The sequence below is a fragment of the Amborella trichopoda genome, chromosome 7 (assembly GCF_054954075.1).
Source record: "Amborella trichopoda isolate Santa Cruz 75 chromosome 7, AtrichopodaSantaCruz75HAP2 v2.0, whole genome shotgun sequence".
Classification (NCBI taxonomy): domain Eukaryota; kingdom Viridiplantae; phylum Streptophyta; class Magnoliopsida; order Amborellales; family Amborellaceae; genus Amborella; species Amborella trichopoda.
This window is the reverse complement of record NC_142342.1, coordinates 13,402,705-13,407,999: the sequence shown is the minus strand read 5'-3', so window position 1 is coordinate 13,407,999 and position 5,295 is coordinate 13,402,705. Positions and strand designations below refer to the sequence as shown.

The 5,295-nt window shown below is 36.6% G+C and overlaps 1 long non-coding RNA gene across 2 annotated transcripts; it reads right to left on the bottom strand.

The window, feature by feature from the left end:
- Positions 1–2,915: 2,915 nt before the first annotated feature.
- LOC148781267 (uncharacterized) lies at positions 2,916–4,588 on the bottom strand. 2 transcript variants are annotated; one of them, XR_016058727.1, is made up of 2 exons: positions 4,005–4,588; positions 2,916–3,247 (listed from the first exon to the last, which is right to left on the bottom strand). It is a non-coding gene; the product is annotated as an uncharacterized LOC148781267 (long non-coding RNA). The 2 variants fall into 2 exon arrangements; XR_016058726.1 differs by lacking the exon at positions 2,916–3,247 and adding an exon at positions 3,295–3,521.
- Positions 4,589–5,295: the final 707 nt, after the last annotated feature.

Genomic DNA, 5,295 nt, shown 5'->3' with positions numbered 1-5,295 from the left:
TTGAGAAAACCATGGCTCCATTAAGCATATCTAACATATCATCGAGCCTAGGTATGGGAAATCGGTACTGGATTGTGATTTTGTTGATTGCTGACTGTCCACGTACATCCTTCATGACCCATCTTTTTTTGTAGTCAATAATGCAGGGACGGCATATGGTGACATGCTTTCTCGAAGCAATCCCTTCTTAAGCAACGCAACAACTTGTTTGTGCAACTCCTCATGTTCTATGGGGCTCATTCGATAATGGCCCAAATTTGATAGGCTAGATCTGAGCACCAAGTTAATGTGATGTTGAATATTTCTCATTGGAGGAAGACCATCAGGTAATTCTTCAAGCATCAAATATTTATACTTATCAAGAAGAGGTTAAAGAGACCCAAGAATTGCAATCGGTGCAGAATTTTCTTTTGCAATCAATACATAAATCACATCCATATCCTTGTTGTACCCTTTTAATTTTTGAACATTAAGCAATTTTGAACCCTCCTCTTTAGTGGATTTGGGTGTGGGAAGTTGCTTCATAGGGTGGAGTATTAAATTAATATCATCCTTCACAAAAAAATAAGTGTTTGGCCTAGTTTTATGCACCATATAATGATCATAAAGCCATGGTCTACCAAGTAATTAGCACCAATGGAAAAGAGATTAAACAACGAGTAAGAACTGATATCTCACCTCCTTTCTTGAACCACTGGATGTGGTATGGGCGTGGGTCCTTATGTTCCTTCAATTGAAGTTTAGCCACCATCTCTTTAGACACAATATTTTCACTGCTCCCACCATCAATTAGTACTGTGCATAACTTGCCTCTTAATGTGTAAATTGTTCGAAAAATATTATGTCGCAGCCACTTCTCATCCTCGTTAGGTATCGGGGTTGATAACATAGTTCGCTGAACAACTAAGACTTCACCCTCTTCATCTCCATACAAATCATCAACTTCACCTTTGAAAGGCCCAGTCCCTTTATAAGACTGGGTCATCCCAATATCACTTTGGCCTTCATAGGTGTATCCTTCATCAACTTCTTCTTCATAATTTTTTTCAGCCAAATTAACTTTCACAAAGGGTTGCCGTGAGGGCCAATTGAATGCCATATATCCAGGCTGTTGGTACTTGAAACACACTATTTGTATATTATCACGAAGTGTTTTAAGTGCTCATAACCTTCAGCCAACACCACATCTCCCCATATTAGGGTTTGGCCTAATTGGAAAATTTTGAGAAGTTTGGTTTCCAAGCCCTATACGTGGTCTTCTAAAGGTTAAAGCTTGCTGCCCCTGTAGTGAAGTAAAGCCTCTTGTCACTGAGCTATTTCTCCCAAGGTCCAGATTGACTGTTTCATCTGCTTTGAGGGCCAAAGTATAAGCATCAGACAACTTATAGACATCTTTGAAGGCCAATTCATTCTGAATGCTTTGATTTAGCCCATTCAAGTAACGACTTATTTTTTTATCTTCATATTCTTGTAAATTTGCCCTAGATGTCAAAATATAGAACTCTTCAGTATAGTCACTTATCGACTTTTCACCTTGCTTGAGGTTTTGACATATTTGGTACAAAGTTCGAGCATAATTTACTAGTAAAAATTTTCGACGCATCTTCGTCTTCATCTTTTCCCATGAATTAATCTTTTCCTTGTCTTGTTGAAGACGATCATGTTGCAAATCTTCCCACCAAACCAATGTATGACCAGAAAATTTTGTGGCTACTAATTTTACTTTTTTGAGATCTGCAATATCTTTGTACTTAAACACTTTCTCTACTTTACTTAATTAATCAAGAAAATCATCTGCATGCAATCGACCGTGGAACTCTGGAATATCAATTTTTATTCCAAGTTCTCTTTCTCTTTCCAACAATCGAAGAATTCATTCATTGAATTCGTTATTAGCCGGGGCCACCCGAGGTTGGTTAGGAACAAGATGCATACATCTTTCATCTCTGTTGCCTTGAGTTCCAACAGCGGTCTCCAGATTCCTTCCATTCTGAAGCTGAGAGAACCTTTGCGCAAGCTCATCGACTTTCGCAACTACAGACATGAATTGATCAACTCTCTCTAATAGGGCTTGAACTAATCTATTCAATACCTGTAATCCATCGAGGGGTATCTCTTGTGAAGCCATCGGAACGTGGCTCTAATACTAATTGATGCAGGGAGAGAATAAAACCAGAAAATTAACAATAAAAAAAAAGAAGGTTAAGAGAAAAATACCCTCTCTCAAAGGTCTGTAAGCGAATCCACTCCCAAAACAATCTCTTTCAAGAGACCAAATTTTATTCAATTTATAGACTAATTTATCGTAAAAGGAGATGTCCCTTTAAATATAATAAAATAAGATAACTAATAAAAAACTTCTCTCTACAGTTATCTTTATTTTCTCTCTCATATCCACGGGCTTTTAGATTGCCATGTTTTCTCTCTCATGTTTTATCCAAATAAAACCTTCGTACTTCGTTATTGTTGATAAAGATAAACTCTCTTCTAAATTTATCCTTATCTTAATTATATCCCTCAAAATAACCCAATCCATACAAGATAAATACAATATAAACTCTAAAGTCGGCCTACTAATTATTCCTACGCACTCTTTAAACAAAAAAATAATTAAAATAATCTTAATAAATAACCCTAATAATTTTTCATTACTATATCATTACCTTTTCTTTTCTTTTTGGGTTATGCAACCCATATTTGGCCCAATCCCCTTTTGGGTTATGCAACCCTTCTTTGGCCCAATCACAAAAGGACATGGCTATATCATTCCATCTCTGGCCAAACATAGTCATAATTCCTCTTGTTATGTTGATATAAGAAATTGACAAGTTTTAGAACAAAAGTACCATCCGTTTTTTTTAGGGCTTATGTGTACGGAATTATGCTCAGCTGAAATAAATATGGAAGCCAAAAAAAACACAAAAAGAATCACCTCATAATCTCTAGATCTTCTCCATATGTTCTCAGTTTGAGCCATTGTCTAGCTATAACACAGTGCCTTCACCTTAAGTTTGTGGAACCCAAAATAAAAAATTAACACCAACAATATTTTGTATCTGAATTACTCCTTGAGAAAACAATTAACTTGTTAAGTATTTGCACAATCTTTTTGAATTCAATGAATATACTACAACTTCCTCTGTTTATTTCATCCGTTTAATTCGCCTTTCCTCCATAGAGTAAAAGTTTTGAACCTATTATGCGAAAACTGTCATCTGCCCCATCGAACTCTTCATACTGAGAAATCCTGATTATAAGACATTCAGCAAGCGTCATTCAAAGGCGTGAGAGAGATTGATATAACACGATTTCTTTATCGTAATATAAATTTCTCAAAAATTATAAGGACAAAGGGATAACTGTATACAAAATTAATGCAAAGTGGCAGCAACTAGGAGAGAGAGAGAGAGAGAGAGAGAGAGAGAGAGAGAGAGAGAGAGAGAGAGAGAGAGAGAGAGAGAGAGAGAGAGAGAGCGATATTGGGTGTTATATGGTTCAATAACACATCCATCCTTGGCAACCTGCAATTTGAAAACATCATTGATATCAGCCCTTGGTGGCAACTTATAACTTATAACCCCCAAACTTTTGTAGGTTTTGTTATTCAGGTGTTCCTTTTTGAATTGTTGATGCCTAATCATTCTTCACATTGAGAATCAAAAGATGAAATGAGAGAGAGAGAGGGGGGAAAGAAATTTTCATTTTCATGTTCCCTAAAATACCAAGTTTAGAGTCCCCATTAGCTTGAAATTTGAGAAAACATTCATCATTCACGGTTTTTAAAACTTTTGCTTAGCAAATCTCTAAAAGCCTGTTTGAGAGAGAGCTCAATTTGGAGATGAAATTGTACAGTAAGCCAAGAAACTCATACGAATTCAAATTCGAGTGCTTCCCAAGAGAAAGAAATTTAGAGATAGAGTGGAAAAACCCAAGAAGCTCAAGAACGGTCACGGACTTCCATTAAAACGATCGAACTTTTGTTGATATAAAAGAAAACAGGGCACCTTGGAACGTGGTGGAAGCATGGAGTGAAGGAGAAGGTAGATCTGCTTCATCTTCTCACTCCTCTCTCTCTCTTTCATCATATGCCTATGGAGTCTCAAACAGCCCCACTATTAGTTGAAGCCCAAATGGCCCTTAGCAATTCAATTATCCTCTGGTTTGTGGCGGAAAAACCAAATTTCCAGGCCAAGGGAATACCTGGGTATGGAACAAAGGAGCCACTGATAGCAAGCAACACCAATCATAGCGGCTCTCCCTCTCTCTAAAGCTTCTTCTCCTTCTCTCTCACTAAATCTCCTCCATTCCCCTGCCCTTCCTCTGAACCGCACTCCATTCTCTCTCTACCTTTCTTTCTCTCTCTCTCTAAAAACTTCGCCCCGTCCCCACGGAGAGAGACCCTGGTTATTGGAACTCACAAGCTACTAAAGAGGGATTCAAATTTTACGGTGAAATTTGATTTCAAATTTGAAATTTGGCTGTAAACAATTTTCTTGTTGTCTAGATCGTAAGGTTGAAATAAAGCCACCGTCCCCACGGAGAGAGACCCTGGTTATTGGAACTCACAAGCTACTAAAGAGGAATTCAAATTTTACGGTGAAATTTGATTTCAAATTTGAAATTTGGCTGTAAACAATTTTCTTGTTGTCTAGATCGTAAGGTTGAAATAAAGCCACCGTACCCTTTCATCATCGGATTACTTATATATATATATATATATATATATATATATATGACCGATTAAAAAAGAATCCTCCACTATGGATTGAGGTTCATACTTTGGTTGTACAGCGACTTAAATTCAAAGCCAAAGAACTATCATGTTTAACTTTATCTGCTCCTACAGCTTTTAAAATAATTGAATGTGATTCTTCTGAATTAGAACTTGGTGGTATATTAAAACAAACATTGATTCTAAAGAACAATTAATAAGATTTACTTCCAAAGCCTGGAATCCAACAAAAAAAATTTATTCTATTGTGAAAAAAGAATAACTTGCTATTATTCACTGTGTTTGTAAATTTCAAACTGATATTTTAAACCAACACTTTCTTATTCGCACCGATTGTAAAGCAGCCAAAGACATTTTGTAAAAAGATGTTTAAAACCTTATTTCCAAACAAATATTTGCCCGTTGGCAGGCCATTTTATCTGCCTTTGATTTCTCCATTAAGCATCTTCACGGCTCTGCTAATTCTTTACCTGACTTTCTTACCCGTGAATTTTTGCAGGGGGGACCGCTCCTAACGAAGATACACTTTCATACGGTTTGCAACTCTTTCTTGCCAATAATAA